This window comes from Crocodylus siamensis, chromosome 2 (genome assembly GCF_052110815.1).
Source record: "Crocodylus siamensis isolate JL-2025a chromosome 2, ASM5211081v1, whole genome shotgun sequence".
In the NCBI taxonomy this organism is placed as follows: Eukaryota; Metazoa; Chordata; order Crocodylia; family Crocodylidae; genus Crocodylus; species Crocodylus siamensis.
The window spans coordinates 134,068,868-134,087,652 of NC_143396.1; positions in this window are offsets into that span (position 1 = coordinate 134,068,868).

Here is an 18,785-nt window from a genome sequence, read left to right on the forward strand (position 1 = left end):
CCATGGAGAAAAAAAGCAGGGTGGTGCAAATGGCTGCAGCACGTGCCAGCCAAAACCAGAGCCTGACCCACTGGAGCCACAATCCAGCTGCCAGCCAAGCTTCAAGCTTCAGGAGTGTTGCAGCTGCAGCTTCCCTGGTCCCCAGGACCCCAGGTAAGGCTGCTGAGGCCATCACAGTGGCCTTACCTGGGGTAACCTGCTGCATGCCAGAGGTTGTGTGCCATGGGCATTCCCTGAGGACAAGTAGCAGTGGCACAAAGTGTGCCTCTGCTTCTTGTTCCTGGGAAAACAAACATCTGCAATGATCTGGACACAGCCTAAATGCTTGGTGAAGGACAGGGACATGACCAGACCAGTTTGATGCTAACCTGGGTGCATGGTAGCCCAATTGGTACTTGTTTGAAGTAGTGATACAGCTTTCAAGATAAAGTTATGTTTAGAGACCCGAAATGTGAATTCTTTTCAAGCTCTGACTTACCCTCTCTTCTTCAGAAATTGAATTAGTAGAGCAAGGAGAGAGGGATTAAACAGTTGGCAAAGGAGATGAAGGCATAGGAATATGGGCTGTGGCTGCATTCACAGCCAAATTAACATGGGGGGCGGGGGAAACCTTTCCACCCCCCACTGAAGATATTAAATGTGGTGGAAGAATGTGAGAGAGAATAAAAATGTCTCCTGATAGTCTGTATTCCATGATAAGTTCTTGCAAACATGGGTCTATTAATAATAAGTATCGCATAGTAAAGTCTAACTCCTTCATCTCAGCTACTGTAATATGGTAAATCACTGACAACTGTTGTATCTTCTTCCAGTCCCAAGAAATGCATATGCTGACTGACTACAGATTTCAGTGGGAATGGAACTATTATGTCTTTTAGTGAGACTAGTGTTCTTATTTCTCAAAGGACATAGCAAAAAAAGTCCAGAGAAAGGGAAGAAAGTGATTTAACAGTATGGCAGAGCCTGCAAGAGAAATACAAGAACCCAGGCAACTTTGATTGACAATACAGAAGAGTATACAATAGAGAAGATATGCATTCCAATGTAATTGCCAGACAGAGGACCAACATGTTTTTAGTATTTTACTGCAGCAGAGAATTCAAAAAGGCATTACTCACAAGGCATGTCTGCACATCACCCTATGGCAACATTGTTACTGTGTTGTGCTTCAATACTTCCTTTTGGAAAGTACTAAAGCACAGAACAGTAACCAGCTACACTGCACCATGTGTGTGGTGCATGCTCTGTTTTAGCCATTACTTCACCGTAGTGGCATGCTGAAATGGAGGCGTGTACTCACACGATCACTACGTCACTGTAGCATGTTGTGTAGTGGCGTAGCATGTTGCTATGGTGATGTAAGATGATGTGTAGATGCACCCACTGTGGTGTATTTTGGTGGATGTAGTAGGGCAGGTTTAAAAAAAAAATGCCCATGATCCCATAAATGATGAGCTTCAATGGCAATTAAAAATATTACAAAGATTATAATTCTTTATCCTGGATGGGCTAATAATCAGGTCAGTCACATATAGTTAGACAGGTGTCTGCTGAGCATTTTTCATCATTCTTTGAATTAACTTGTATAAGATGTTTTCAGTCAAAACACCAGACTAGACGAACCATTAGTCTAATCTAGCATTTCATCTCCTGCCTTGGGTGAGGCCAATACTTTAAGCAATATGTGAAATGATTTACAATAAGAGGTGCCTGGGATGTGAAAGCAAAATTTAATCTTTTTGATATAAACAGTGTCACAACCCCTATTATAATTATGCACTGAAGCAGATTGGAGATGAAGATTTCACTAACACATCTATAGTGACCTTTCTTTGTTGTTTTAGACCAGCAGCAAAAAGCATTCTCAGACTTACACATTTGTGCTAAGCAGGGCTCTATAAAAGACAGCAGTGGTAATAAAAAAATATGATTACTTTTTAGGTTTAGGTGAAGCTAACATAATTCATTTATCCTTCTGTCCATGGTCCTGATTTATAAATAAAGGAAATGAAAATGCTTGGCCTGTTTCAGCAGAAGTATCTGTATTTAAACAGAGAAAATAAGTACTTGGAATTCAGAAAAAAAAGGCATAATTAATTTTAAATATGTCAAATCCAGGTTAACTTTCTTGACCTCCTTTAAGTATGAAAGTGTTAGCACAAATGGCATCACGTGGCTAGTTTTAATCCTAGGACTCCAGATAGCATACTCTAATGATAGCAACTCCAACAACCAAATATTTATTTTTTAGTCAGTTCCAGGTTTACAAAAAAGGGGACAGTTTTTGGCTAGTAGAGAAAAAGGAGTGGTTTGGCAGATTTTAAGCACATTGTTTTTAGAAACAGAAAATGGAAATACATTTAATGCATCTGTTTTTATTGTTGCATTTTCTGGAAACCTGACAGTGGTAGTAATCAGGGAACCACTGAACAGAGAGGAAAAAAATATTTTACAAACTTCTTTACTCATTAGCCCAATGATTTGTCTTGCCTATTAGCCATAGATGCAGACATTGTGGTGTGACCATGTGAAATGTTCATGAGCTGGGTAGTAGGTTACTTTCTGTCTCTTTCTGCATACTCCCCCGATAGAACATCTGTTTGGACTTTGCAATTCTGAGGTAATGCCATCTTTTATAGTTCTATAGAAAGTCTCACAGTAGTTGTTCTCCTGCAGTGCACACACTGGAATCTCAGTTTTAATTTAAAAGAAAAAGTAAATTTCTAGCCCTCATGCTTATAGAGAAAAGCTTGAAAAAGTGACCAAAACAAACTGTAAACATTAAAAACCCAAAAAGCAGAAAGGAGATCACTTAAAATCAAAAATCTTGTCACTTAAAATAAGCTCATAACTTTTGAGGGGTTTTGACTCATGATTTTTTAATTATTAGGGCTGACAGTATTGTATCTGTAGTAAGAATTTCACCTATGACAGCTTCTAATAATATTCATGTCTTCATAGTTATTGAGATGTAATTACAATAATTATGGTAAAATAATGACAGGTGTTCCAGCTAGAAGTACAATATATAGGTAGACCTAACATGGATATCAAACAGGTCATATCTATACTCCATTACGTGGTTTATCACTTACTGTGGCCGAGTAGGTGTCCTTTTGTTTTTGTTTTTTTGTTTGTTTGTTAGGTTTGGGGGGGTTTTTTTTGGTTTTTGGGTTTGTTTGTTTGTTTTTGGGGGGGGGCGGGGAGTTTACCACAAGACATTTGCACATTGCTCAAGAATCTAAAACCTGAGGAGGAAATTACAACAGGTGAGTTGGCTTTGTGTAAAACATCATCCTAGCTTATTGCATGCATTATCTTCCAAATTAAATTTGTTAGACAATAGAAGCAGTATTTTATTGCTTTGAAATCTTTTCAATTCAGTCTTTTAAATGATGTGGAACTGCCCTTTAAAAAATGTGAAAGAAAAAAATAGCTACCCTCTGAAAAGCTCTCTTTAATTAGAACAACAATAATTTTCTTAACTTTAAAATTTAGATTCCTCAAACATGCTTCCAGAGCTTTGAATTATTGAGTTACGTATCATAGCTTGATCTGAATATCATGTGACATGTATCAGCATGTCCTCAGTGAAATTATCGCAGTGTCCATACACATTCTCATGGTAGATTAATGAGCTACAGTATATACAATACCTTTAAATGTCAAAAAGATATGTTATTCCCATTTATATATTTCACTGGCATTTCCACACATACAGCAGTATGCACCAGTATTCATCAGGCACTGAATTTCTGACTTCTATATAACAAATGATTCTTTTCCCACCTATTTCTCACTTAGAATTGAATATTTTTGCTAATGTTCTCCATAAACTCATATGGATGCAACTCTACAGACCCCATTAACACTAATACTACACTCTATATTCAGTGTGTTAAAAGCTTATTGTAGAAGTGAGGGCTATTTTATTTCATCTTGAAACCTACAATCTGTTACCATTAACCATACAGTTTTCTGTATTTAAGGGATAATTTCTATTGCTTATAACTGCTGAGATTGATTAATAGCCAGAATGAAGTTGAGGTATTTAATCAATCTTAAAGGCTGTTTATTTTGCATGCTAAAAAGCAACAGGGACTATACACACTGCACAACAAATTGGAGGAAAAACACTAAGGGCCTGAACCTGGTCTACCTATTTAGTTCCTAAATGGCTTTAAGGTATAGACCAATATATATTTTAGTCACTTTAAAGGGAGGGTGGAAGGACCTGCTGCTGGAGAGTGTGCAGCAGCTATTGTGGGGTAACTGTTATATCTTCATGGTCCCATACAAGTTAGCTAACCTGTATTAATTACGACCTTGGATGAAGGAGAGCTACAGTTGGAGTGCTTTTGTTGCATCTGAATCGCTACAGTCAGGCAACTGTAGCAGTTTTATTGTAACAGTTCACAGTGCTATCTTTTGTTATTAATACAATGGTTACATCTGTCACTTAAGTGTGACCCCATTCCATCCCAGTCAGGTCTCTTAAAATGCATTAAGGCATCTACTTTTGTAGCATGCTGTCATCTCAGCCTTATGACTGAGTTGCAAAAGGCAATGAGAAGGAGAACCCACCTACCTTTTGGATGGATTGATTTGCAGGGCCTTAAGAAAGATAAAATAGGCACCTAAGTCCACTTGGATAAATAACAGTTTGAAGAGAATCTGATCCTATCATCTTAGTCTGTCTTTGTGAATACATGAAAGTGGCTAAACTGCCTATTTATCTGACATACCAGTGGACAGGTAAGGCATACTAGGAAGGAATCTATATGGATAGCCAACCAGCCATCCAACCAGCCACCCACACTGGGCAAATTTACTTGATTTTTCAACCAGCTGATGTGGCTGAAGATGCACCAGACTTGAGGAGTTTTGCCTATATACTGTTAATACACGTTTTCAGCAGTGAGTAATTTGCTCTTGGAAAACTTACCTAAGGATAGGATGTGTTGTCTAGCATTTGAAGACTTTTTATATCATAATTTAGAGAGAGCTCAAATAGGAGTCATTGGTTGTAGTTCCATGGCCTGTACTATGCAGGAGATAAGGCTGGATGACTGCAGAAATTCCATCTATTGATATTTTAACCTTTCTGTTCTTCTGGAATTCAGAAGACATCCAGCATTTACTAGGATTTAGATGAGGATGGAGTTGGTCTTGAAACTTCTGCTAGATGCCATATGAGCCTGTACCATTTGAAATGATGCAAGACGCAATAGAATTATCATGTGAAAACACAGTGTTGATATTTTCTTCCTTCAATCATACCTGTTTGTGCTTTTCATAGTCATCTTCAAAGTTATTCTATGACATTTTTTCTCAATCCAGTTTTCATTCTACTGTGATTTTTGTGGATTTTTTCCTCTTGTGTCATATGTATGGTGCTGGGAGATGTTGATATTCCTGCTGCATCCTCTCTGAACACAACACAAGAGGAGCTAATTAGTACTAGTCAATAGGTCTTTGTTTCTTTAAATTATGACATAAAGCTATTTTATCTTACCCTTGTCTTCGATGGAACCCTTCATGTAGGTATGGCAAGTTGATGTGTGTGTGTGTGTGTGTGTGTGTGTGTATCATAGGTTCAACTTGAATCTTTCCCATATCCCTGGGGGATTTATTATTGCCCATTAGGAATGGAAAGTAACTATTTAAGCTAAAAAAAATATACTGTTGGCACAAGGCAAAAAGGTGGGGATACGCTGGCTTGAATAAATATAGGCTAGAAATGGGGTTTCTAACCATCAGAGCTGTGAGGTTCTGGAATGGTTTTTCTGCAGGATTAATGGGGGCAAAAGGCCAAACTAATTTTAAGATGGAGCTTGATCTTGTGGGACAGGACTCGAAGTCCCAGGAAGATCCTCCCAGTTATCTGTTCTGTTACTCATGGAACTTCTGCAAGCCTTCCCTTTTTGGCATAGGTGTGTTGCTGGGCACTTGGGCAGTGTTCCCCTATAAATGTAATGTGTAGCAGGGATCTGGGATCATATCCAAGGCCTATCTAGTCCAATATCCTGTTACCAATAGTGGCACAAGATGCCTCTGTGGAAGATGATAGAACTCCCAGAGAAGGATAAGTTGTCCCTGCACTTCAGTTGCATCCTGCTAGCTGATAGACAAGATTGAGCTAAGCTATGAAGTTTGTGATTTAATATCCTTTCTGAAACATTTGTCTCTGGTAGATACAGGATAGGTTACTGCCATTAAAACTAACATAGAATTTTTGTAAAGCTTTGGACAGTGTAGTAGCATGGAGCATTGTTGAATTTCCCTCCTTCCATTATAAAACAAACAGCCATGCTCCCCACCCCTGCAGTTTCTCATACCTATATTGATGGTCCCCTAGACCTTTAAAAAGTGGGTGTTGATCTGGAAGCTGGAGCTGCATGCCCACTTTTTAAAGTTTCTGGGGCACCTGTGGATGCAGCAGCCAGGGAACTGGGAGCTTCCTACTCTCCTACTGTGTGTGCCTTTCACTATGGGTTCTGACACATGGGGTCTTTTTAAAAGTATACCTGCAGCTGTGACTTTGAACCCTTCCCAAGTGCTCAGATTAAACACTGGGTTGAGGCTCCAGGATCTCTGGTTCTTGATGCCCAAGGAGCCTTAAAGCTCCCTGAGCTCCGTGAGCCAGAGACAAGGGAGCTTTCTATCTTTCTTCCATGCACATGGAAGTGGCAACTGGGGAGCTTCCCATTTCCAACTCTCGGCTGCCTGCCCAGGTTTTAAAGGTTCAGGGTGCTATGACAGGCTCCTGTGGAAGTGTCCATGGAAACAACAGCTGAGGAGTGGAGAAATCCTCACTCCCCAGCAGCATACAGAGCTTCCAAGCTACCCTGGCCTGTAGCTCATGGGCTGGCTGCAGAGCAAGGCAGGAAATCTGCTGCCACCACAAGAGCCCCTAAGGCTCCCAATATTGCGCTCCTCTCAGGCTGGCAGCTGCCAATTGTGGGATTGGGGTTTGAGAAATTTTATGTCCTATCACCAAAATCACACAACCTGCCATGTATTTCTAGCATGGCAGGTTGGAAAGGGGGCATAACATTTCTGAAATGCTAATCCCACAATTACATTAACATCTGTCAGCACCTATATGGGACACATGTCAATCAGTTGTAGAGTAAGCAGTTGGGAACCAAAATTCAGAGAAGGTAGAGCAAGTTGAAGGGCAAAAGGGGTGACTGAAAAGGCAAGGTAAGATCATGAGTGGTGTTTAGCTGGTATAATTTAAATACTGAGATGCTGGAAGGCATAGAAAACTAACTAACACAAGGTGGTAATATGGTGTAAATAAAATAGATTATATCTGCTTATATCCTCTGACTTCTTGGTTTGTAAGTAATAAGGAAGGCTCCCTAGAGTCAAATTCTGCAGGGATTTACATTTGGTGCAATCACACTGGCTTCAGCCTGAGTTCGGTGTAAAATCATTGTAGAATTTGATTCCTGTGGATTACTTGCCATTATACAGACTATATTCCTCCATTCAGGTTACCTTATGTATAGGGGCCTACTTAAACTGAGGCAACACAAAGGGTTTTTTGTGGCCTGCTTGCAGTTCACAGAGCCAGTTTTGCAGGCATTTCACTGTGGACCCCACCTCTCAACACTGATTGGTGGAGAGGCCCCAGGAGAAGGAGGGATGAGGAGGCAGGCACCATCTTGACTGCTGGCTATCCTTCATGCCACCCCACCAGCCAATGCCTTCCCTGCCCGGCAGTATAGACTGCTGGCTCCCAGGGAGCCAGCACTTTATTTTTATTATGTGTTTATATTTGTGTTGAATTTTGTGGATTTCTCAGGCAATCCTGGAAATCCACAAAATCGCAAGTTAAGTAGGCCCCTACTCATGTCACCTATCATCTGAATTTGATCCAGCATTTCGTAGAAAGGCCAATGAGTGTATGCTGCCTAATTACAGAGAATTTTTGCTCCTGCAATGACAGCTGCTTATTGTTAAACCAATGAAATGGAAATAATGAAAGTGGATGTGAGCATATTTGGAACCTTTCTGAGAAATGGAAACAAGACAATATGCAGTTATACCTTCTTTTATATTCACTTGTTCCCCAACATCTCTGCTTAGGCATAATAAAATTTTCCACTTCTATGTTTAAATCTTAAAGATCTCCTGTTTTAGAGAGAGAGATCTTGAACACAAAAATTTCAAATTAGTTTAAATCAACTTGTTTCTTTTAAAAAAAAAAAAATGCAATGCATTTTAATTGCTACTCAGACTAACAGGGTTGCAGTCACATGCCTGTCTGGGTAACTTACAAAAGGAGGCTTTGCTTTTATCCATATTCATTTAGAGTACAATTTTTTCCTCCCAAACAAAAGGTTATAATGAATTCAGGGAGATGCTATATTTAAGATACCTAATAACTGAGCCTGGAAGAGATTGCCTTCATCAGCTTAGACGAATATTCTTGATAAAGGTGGACCTGTGTCAGGAGAGAAACCATGTGATCTTTTATTAGTAAGGCTGTTTCTAGAGATGTGAATTATTGCCCTTCTGGGCTGTATCCTGTTGTAGGGCTGCAGATGCACCAGTGCTGGTATTTGTCCTCCAGACAGAATGTTTTACATTATTTATGGTTCAGTAATGCCTACATGTCCCAGCTCAGGCAGTCTCAAAGTCCCTGCTTCTAGAAGTTTAGAATTTAAATGGGAAGACAGAAGATGGGGAAGGAAATGGGCAACAGAAGCATTGTCATACTTAAATCAGTTGGTTAGGAGGCTGGAAGTAGAAACTGAAGATCAGCTAACTTCCAGTTCAGCATACCATTAGACCATCAGTCTCTCCACAGGCAGGAAATTGAATGATTTTTCTCACTTATTAAATTAATTATAGAAATTAATTGTGAAACCAGTAAAAGTGAAAGGAAATCAGGCCAGTATTTCTCATCAACTAATTTGTGGACACAGTGTGCACATCTACATGTGATGTTATGTCACTGTAGCAAAGTGCTACGGTGACAGTGTCAGCGGGCAGAAACCATGACACCAATGCTATTTCACCACTTTGATTCACAGGTCTCAGCTTTTATAAAGGAGATCAGATCAACATCACCATTTTAAAGATGGGGAAACTGAGATGCAGAGGGAAAGGCAACTTGCTTTTGGTCACCCATCAGATGAGAGGCAGCACCAACAGTAGAATCCATGTGACCCAAATCCCAGTCTAGTTATTTAGACCAAACTGCCTCTGACATGACATGTCCCTCCCGGGGGGTACATGATAGAGAGAGGGTAGCCTTGTGTACCTCTTTTTGGGTTCTGGAGTGCCAATGGAGATAAGAATAGCCTGCTTCTAAGAGGAGCCTCTCTTTTTAATAAACCCCAACAGCAGTCTTTCCTTCCCTTCACTTCTGGAAGAGAAGGGGCACATGGGGCCGTATGCCTTGTTTAAATGTAAATTCCTCCTTAGCCACCCCATACTTAACAGCTGTTTTTAACAGTTGTCACTTCTGGTTGTAGCAGAGCTGTTTGCTTTTTTAGCTTGAGACTGGTTTAGAGGGTAGTTTGTCTGTGGGTGCTATATAACTGCCTCTTCTGTAACTGAACTGCTCTCATTCATTCAGCACTGATGGGAAAACATTGTCCATGTTTAAATGCCCCTTTTTCAGGCCCCATAGCAGTAGCTTGACTGACAATTTTTTTTTCTTATAAAGGAAATCAAAAGCGTATGCACCTGATAAGTTGTACGTGAATTTGAGTTTGCAGAGTTCAGATCTGGATTTGGATCCAAACTCGGGGCATAAGGATACTTGAGAAGGTTTTGCTTGGAAAAGTTTGGCCCTCGAGATGTGCGTCTCAAACTCTGGCAAGGGACCTGAACTGGATCAGGTATTTTCATTCAGATCTATTTTGTTTCTAGCTAGGTGTGGTAATTAGACATGAATTCTGTCCTGGGTTTTGAAGCCACCGGTTTTCTACGGTCTTCTGTCCTAGGGCGCTTGCTTAGCCCATAAAAGAGGTTCAGGGCCAGCCACAAAATTCAGACACAGTTCCTGGCTCAGAATTCCAAGCTTTGTGCATGTGATTGCTGCTAAGGGGTTTTGACGCAGGTCTGTTTCTAGCACTGTTGTTTGTATTTTATTGGTGTTTATATTTTTAATGGACTCTTCTGATGCAAGAGGGAGCCATTTATAGGCCTTAAAATAATGAGCGATTTGCTTTTCTGACGGCATTAAAACTCCTCGACGATGGAAAAATATCATCAGAAAAGCAGGTCCCTGAGGCAAAAGAATAACCTGACAAATATAGACCCACACCCAAAGTTATGTGGGTGCCTTTGAATTCAAGTACATGACCCTCAATAAAGCTGAGGGTTGATCTTTGTGCTTTAGGCCTCTGTTTCTGCACAGGGTTATGATCTGAAAAGTAAATGATGCTGTATTAATGATGTTGTACCATGTTGTTTGCTGTTGCTATGGTGACCACATTTTTGTTGAATAGCTGACAGATCAGTTGAATCAAATATGTATAAATTGTCAGTGTAACTGTCAGTAATTGTAAGTTACTGATGCCCTGAAGCTGCAGTAATATATGCATCTCGTTTCTTGTTTTTCTTTTTCTTTTGTGTATCCAAGTATTCAAGAAATTCTTGATTTTATTTATTTTTTTATTTTTTTAAATGCATTTCCTCCCATGTGTTTTGCCATAATCCACACTGATGAATGGGGTAGTCCTAGAACAAAGGTACCTTCAACTTGTAAGGAGCAAAAAAATTACTGAATAGGAAACAAAGGACACTTCTTAGTTTTAATATTCTCAGAGTTTGTGGCCATGGTTTTCTATGCCTGGATGGCTCTTGCAGCCACATTATGGAATGAAACAAAACATGACCTGAATTTTAAAGGTACTCAGCACTTGCCTCTAGCACTGCTATCTTAATGGGAGTTTCAGGAGCTCAACGTCTCTGGAAACCAGTCCACTTTTCTGTAGCTAACTTATTTGCACTTAAGCCTCTTAATGTCGCTCTGCTTAATATAAAGTAAAATTTCTGTCCTTCCTTTGCACCAGTCTGTGAAGCAGAATGTAACATAGCTTTTATCAATAGCCTGCAACCACTCATTGCCAGACAGTAAGTGGAAATGGGGAGACAGGACTGTATGCAATCTATGCATCTAGACAGGCCAGCCAAGCATATCGCTTCAGGTCACATATTCATGAAGGCAGCATAGATGCAACTTGGGTGAGTTGCATTAGAGATATGGGTTCTAGTTTCAACTTTGTAAAACCACTCAGTGCCCACAGGTATAAGGAGGAGGGAAGCAGTATGAAGCTTGTGAAACTCGATGCTCAGTTAGATGCCTCCCTTTGTTCCTGGTGTACAGGAACATCCCAATGTATTTGGCCTAGTTGAGGCCACAGCTGGAGTACTACATCCAATTCTGGGCTCCACAATTCAAGAAGGATGAGGAAAAGTTTGAGAGAGTCCAGAGGAGAGCTATGCACATGATCAGAGGGCAGGAGAACAGGCCGTATGATGAGAGGCCGAGAGCTATGGGACTCTTCTCTTCAGCCTGGAAAAGCGCAGGCTCAGGGAGGACCTGGTGGCTGCCTATAAGTATATAAGGGGTGTGCATCAGGATCTGGGGGAACGCCTGTTCACCAGAGTGCCCCAAGGGATGACAAGGTTGAATGGTCGCAAACTCTTCCAAGACCGTTTTAAGCTGGACATAAGGAAAAACTTCTTTACTATGAGTCCTCAAGGCCTGGAATAGACTCCCTCCAGAGGTGGAGCAAGCACCTACACTGGAGTTCTTTAAGAAACATTTGGATGCTTATCTTGCTGGGATCCTTTGACCCTAGCTGACGTCCTGCCCCTGGGGCAGGGCGCTGAACTCAAAGATCTTCCAAGGACCCTTCCATCCCTAATGTCTACAGAATCTAACAGGCATGATGTCATTTGGCACACAGTGTTCATTCCTGGGGTTTCCTTGTTCAGTCTGTGGTGTTTTGCCCACAGTAGTGACTACTGCAGCCACTCATTAGTAAGGGTTATGAAGGGCATAGAGATCAGTCAATAGAAGAGGTGAGATGAGAGCTTGGGCATTCCCCTGAGGCTTTGGGGTATGTTATGGGGAGCATGATGTCTCTGCTGCTTTCTGCCTTGTCTTGATCATCCTAACAGGCTTTCAGTTGCTATAGAATATCAAAAGTAAAAACAAATCAAACAAATAACAAACTGTCAGTAGTTATTCCACCAGTACACTGAACCTACACCAGGGATGTTTTTGGCTCATTGTTCTCTCCCCACTTCCCTCCTCACGTGTTATCTTCCATGTCCTTTTAACATCCATCAATAAAATGAGTTGCAGGAAATATAAGAAAATGATTACTTATTTTATCAGAGTGAATGCAATTCCAGTGACATGGCAAAATTGAGGACATCAAAGTGAATGCTAAATAAACATCCAGTGAAAATCACATCCTTTAAATCGCCCAAACAAACAAATAACAAAGAAAACCTTTTAGATCATAAGTTCAAGATAGAAGAACTTCAAGAGTCCAAAGCTAAATGTATTTTTATTAAATTCCATGGTATTCATGTCCTTGGATACCAATTTGCTTCAATGCACTCCTCCTTAGCAGAGGATAAAGAAGAAATACAGTCTAGAAACACTGGGCTAATCTTGTCTAGCATGCTGTTGGGAAAGGTGCTAAATTAGTCAAAATGTGTTTAAAGTTACAGTACACTGTCAACAGCATATGTGATGACAGGCTGAAGATAAAGAGGGGAGATATGCTGAGCCTAGCTACTCCAGTGAACATCAGGTGGACTTGATCTGCATTCACACCTGTGTAACTGGAAATGGAATTGAACTTGACCAAAATTGTACTAATTTTTGAAGATTCTTTGTGACTTGAAGATTCTTTGTGTCATCGGCTGCTTGTGTCTATCAGTTACTATTCTTATTTCAGAAAGCTAGGAGCAGGAGGAGCTGCTCACAATGGTTGAAACAAAGGGCTCTGATTCTGATCTTATGCTGAGGGACAAAGAACTGAGCTGGAGGGACTTAGGAGAATTGGTTTCAGCTCCCTGTACATCCTTGGCTGAGTAGTGAGTAGTACTCATTGGCATGTAATGTTGTAACGTGATGAAAAGGGTAATCTAAAAAGCAATGCCAAATCCTTTTGTTTATATCTATGCAGTTGGGGGTGGGAAAGGAGAGTCCAAGAAAAAGGAAGACCTCCCTGCCCCCCTCTCCACACACATACATGCATGTGTATACACACACAAATGCTCCAGTATTACTGGTTTTAGACAAAAATATTTCTATTTGAGAATTTTCCCTTGGGCTTTTCTATTAAAGGATCTCAGCCAACTGACAGTAAAAGAATTGAGAACCTTTTCATTGACTTTCTGGGGAGATTGATTGGGCCCAGGAAAAGTAACTGATGAAAGAACAGAGCTAACTATGTACACAGAGCACCGTTGCCTTTCTGACATTGCTCACAGCTGACCAGCATTTTGTGACCTTTGAACCTTGGCTGTCTTTACAGATTCTCACAAGGGATGGCTTTGATATAAGATCAGAGTGAGATCATAACAACAGCTCTTTTTCTTGCCCATTATGAGCCGTTTAGTGTCTTACTATTTTTCTATTAGGAATGGACCCAGATGCAGCAATGTCCAGCACATATAAATCAAGCCCGTAATTAGTTCAATTAAGTAAGTCACACAGAATCAGAATACATTAAAAATGTGATAAGTATTATGGTTTTTTCTTTTTTTTCTTCTGCTAGTTGTATCCTTTTTCTTCCAATAATTTTTTACTATCGCATATAATTGTTACATCTGAGGTAGGTATGTGATTTCCATTTCAGTAGTATCCAAACGCATCAAACTCTTTAGCTCTTTATCCAACAACCTGGCAGATGCTGCCGCCTCCTACTACTACTGGTGCAAAAGTGGGGATATACTAATAAATTCTTTTATAAATGGAGAATTAAAGCATAGAGGAATGAAGGGACAGAGTCTTCTGTGGAATAGAATACCCCCCTGGGAAATCAATAGGAATCAGACATTACTTAAATGACACAGCCAAGGTAACACCAAAAGTTTGTGAAAGACAAAAGAAATAAAGGCAGGTCTCCCATTAAGCTTTACATAAAAATATGCTTTTAATTATAAAACAAATACCAATGGAGTTATAACATCCATGTATAGCTTCAGATTAGCAACTAATTTATGCATTACTGTAAATTTACTTTGAAAGAAAATATCCAGGGAAGAACTGATTCTAAAAAGGCATGTGTGGCAGAAAAATGACTGCAGTCCTGACCAAAGCTTAGACTTAAGCAGCCACTGATTTTATTTTATTTTTTCCCCATAAGACTCAATAGGATATTTCACAAAAATTCATTTCTGCAAAATGTTATTTTGATGTAGTGGGATATAGTCTTAGCAGGGGGCTTTCTAGACCTGGGACTTTGGTAGGGCCTATCGTATCCATGATACGATTTGGCTCCCCGCATGAAAACTCTTGGCAGCAAATGCCTGTGGCCATTAAAAAAAAGTGAGCTTGCTTTCTCTGCCCTTACCAATCATTTTCTCTCCAGCCATCCCCAGCTCATATTATATTGTTTATTCCACATTCCAGCTGTCAATACCTGACGACTAATTGCTTCACTTTCCTTCATCTCTAGCATAGCTGTCATGCTGCACATTAAACTGATCAGACATCACAAGCCTGAATTTAAAGAAGTTTACTTACTCAGAAGTTGCAAGCAGGGAAAAAAGATCACTAAGCAGCCTCTGGCCTGATTAATGTCTGGATATCTCACAGCCTTAGAGTGCTGTTGTTTCTACATTAGAAAACAAGTTATTACACACTGTAAACTGCTTCATCTTGGCTGCTCCACTGCCTCACTTTATCATAAATGCTTGCTTGCAGTGACTGCTATTGTGATCAGCCTTTGCTCAGGCAGCTGTGGAACAGGGGGAGGGTTCATTAAGCAGCTCTTCGCCCTCACACATCCATCACAAACTGGCCCATTGGCTTTATCATCTCTGCTGCAGCAGAAAAGAAAGGCGTGTGCACACCCACAATGCTGCCACTAGTGTCAGAGAAAAACTAAGTTCTAGTCCCCTGCAAGTGTCTGAGTATGTCTCCCCTGGTACACCTTGTGTTCTGCTCTAGACTCAGGGCTGATCAGCAGGCTGGATTAAACTGGATGGAAGATGCTTGAGTTTGGCCCTTGTGCAACACTAGTGTGCTTGCAGAGGGGCTGGGCAGTGGGCAGAGGTGACCAGCCAGGCAGGAACAAGCCTGAACGTGAGTTTATCTCACACCTTGCAGCACCCTTGAAATAATCTAGCAACACCCCAAGGGTGTTGCAACACCCTGGTTGAGAATCATTAACCCAGACATTAAAGAGATGTTTCCCAATTTTCTGATATGTCAGACATGGTTTTTTTTTTCCAAATTAAAAATGGTGGCAGACTTTACTTGCTGGTTCATGAGCCAGATCTGGTCTATGGGCCCAGTCTTGGACACAGTGCTGGTCCAGCCAGGGCCCAGTCCAGTTGTTCAAGGCTGGTGCAGTCAGGGCCTGAACCAGCTGTGTGTATCCAGCCTGGCTAGGTCAGTTCTGGCTCTTAAAGAACCTTTCTGAACTGTTTAAATTGCACCAGTTGGAGCTGCATTGATGTATATTGCTCATAGGGCTTAATTCTCCCTTTAGCTAGGACATGTCTACACATGTGCTTTACTGTGCATTAGCCTATGTGAATGAGCATTAAAGCATCACTAAAATTGCTCTTTAGTTAATGTGCATTAACATAGGCTAATGCACATTTTCCTAGTGCCTCACAATGGAGGTACTGAATTTAATGTGCATTAACTAAAGTGCATTGATGCAATTTAGTTAATGCACATGTAGACATGCCCACTGTAATTGAGCAGAATATTTTTGCACATTGACTAGATAACACTAGTAAACTAGTTGGAAGGGAAACAGTTAAAATGTCCTCATTTAATACCATTTTCTGATCTTTACAATACGAGATTAACACTACTCACTTTATTGGATTTGCATCTATTGTACTGGAGAATTGTTGGGTCCTAAAATTATTGTTGGTAGACCAGTATTGTCAATCCCAGGCATTTGGATCATGAATCGGGCACCTCCAATATTATAAGACCTGCTTAAAAATCATGGGGTTTTAAACAAGAGAAAAAAATGTGGAAGCTTTTATTGATCCTCTAGTTCTTAAGCCTTTAGGGGATGCATTTTCAAGCTTTTAGCCCTCATGGAGAAGAGTTGTAGAAGTATATGAGGAATTCAGCATTTGGAGTTGGGGCTTTAAGAAAAAACACCGATGATCATAACACTTGTGATAAAATTTAAATTTGACAACACTGTTAGTCATAAAAGTCAATACCCCGTTGAGATAGAAGGGAGCAGCTCATAGCTCTATTAGGAAAGCACTTGTTTCAGATGTGTGGAAAAGGTATAGTAGAACTAATGGACTTGATTCTACTCTAATAATAGTATAATACTCATGTAACTTCATTGACTTCAGTGGACATATTCCCAATATAAACTGGGGTAAATGGAGTTGGAGTCAGGCCTACATTGAGTTAAAGAAAAATTGGAAAGGAAAAATAAATCTTTAAGTTAAATAACTGGCATATGTATTCCACCTTGTGATGAGAATCTGAACTAGAAAAGCAACTGAATAGCTTTGCACAAGTTTAGTCTTAATTTACGAAAGGGCTGGATTGTTATGCCCTTGCTCAAAGGGCATAGCTGTTTAAGTGGTACTTTGCCCCACAACTCACTGTACTGAAGTCAATAGTACATTTTATGATGCAAACCACTAGTCAGGTAGTACATCTACATGAGATGTTTTCTGCACAGTTGACTAATTAGTTGCATAGTAAATTTCTCGGAGTCTATGTGTGCGCCCCTATTAGGCTGGAGCAAACTAATTGACTCTAGCAAGAGAGTACTTGTAAATACTAGTACTGGTCCTGCTGTGGAGTAAAAATCTTTGCATCAATGCATATGTAGATGCTGAAGGGCCTGGCTGGGGCATGAGGGTGCTTCAGTGCAGGGGCTGCCTGCTGGCTAGCCCCACATTTAAGCTCCCTCATACCCCAGCCAGCCCTTTCACAACTTAAGCTGGGGAGAAGCAACCTTGGGCTGGCAAGCTGATCCCTGGAGGTCCCTGACAGCCGGGGATGTTTTGCCTTACTTCACATTCTGTGCCTGAATAAACTGCGGAGCTTATTGCTCTGCAGTTAATTGCTCCCAGGCTAATGTTCAAACAACATGCCCAGGAGCAATACGCTTTGCAGTTTATTCATGTGCTATAATTGCACATGTACATGTGCCCAGGATGAGTAAATGTATTGCAGCATGTCTTTAAATTTGCATTGTGGAATTTGAAATGAATTTGTAAAGCATATGTTGTAACATTTCCAAACTGATGGAATAGTAAATGCTTTTTTAAAAATGTTATTTAAAAACATGCTCTGAGAGACAAGAGGAACTGTCAACGGTATTGCAATTTGATGACAGTTATTTTGATCCTTTATATTCTTCAAACCTATTACAGGCAGATTTCTACAGATGCATCTGTGAACAGTGTAATTGATATGCAATAATTGTTACTTTGGATTCTCAAGTAAATTCTGTGTTGTTGTTGTTTTTTTTTTTTCCACTGAGCTATTTTTTACATCTATTTCATTTTCAGCCACATTTTTCATATAGATAAATCCTGTTATTTACCAATGGTACAAACAAACACAGAGCGCATTACAGGAATAGATGTTTCATGGCTTAGCTTTGTAATTCTTACTATACTTAAGAATTTAAATAATTTAAGAAGGCCTCACTAATACAGCAAATGGTAATCTTAAATTTCAGAAAAATGTCTATAGCATGGGCTGTAAAATCTAATTATGTATTGAAAATGAATCGCATAATAAACAGTATGCATGGTTCAAACATTTAGGATGTAATTTCAAACCTGCCTTCTGGAAATGGATACCTTAATCCTATTAATTTAATGGGAATTGCGTATCCTAGTCTCTTTGACAGCTCTGCAATCTGAAACTTGATGTGAATTAAACTGGTGATGTGAATTAAACTTTTTGTGCTAGTTAAAACTATCCTTTATCCCTGGTTGAGTGAAAATAGTTCAATGAGAGAATCCTGATAAATGGAAATACTCTCTTATCCAAATGTTTCAGTTGGGTTCATTTCCTGAAATGTATCCATTAAGGCCTGTCAAAAAAGGAAAATCCTTTCCCATTTTTCCTATTATAGCTTTCAAGTAAAAATATTTTTCATGTGTATTTAATTTTTAATGTTATTTTCTGATTTTTCTGGGTTTTGTTTGTTTGTCTTTTTTTTTACATTTTAGCTGTTATGGGTTTAAAAGAGTCAGGGGGATTACTTGTTTTTATCCATCTCTTCTTCCTTCCTTCCTCTAATTTTTTCCCCATTGGAAAAAAAAGGAATTAAACAAGTGAAACTGGAAATCCACAAAAACTGACAGTGAAAAATGTGTGATTTTATTCCATATTATTTCATTTTGAATCTGCTTGTGAAAAAAATTGAGATTTTGGAGAACTATGAAAATCTGAATATTGTACCCCTGATAGAGGCAAGGCCACCACATGTGTAGGGCCTGGCTTTAAAATCCCCACCTCTCTTTCTTCTTTCTCCATTCAAGAAGGATCATTACTGAACTAAAGATAACACTTCACTCTGTAACACCCCTCAGTAACCCTAGTACTGAATGGTGTA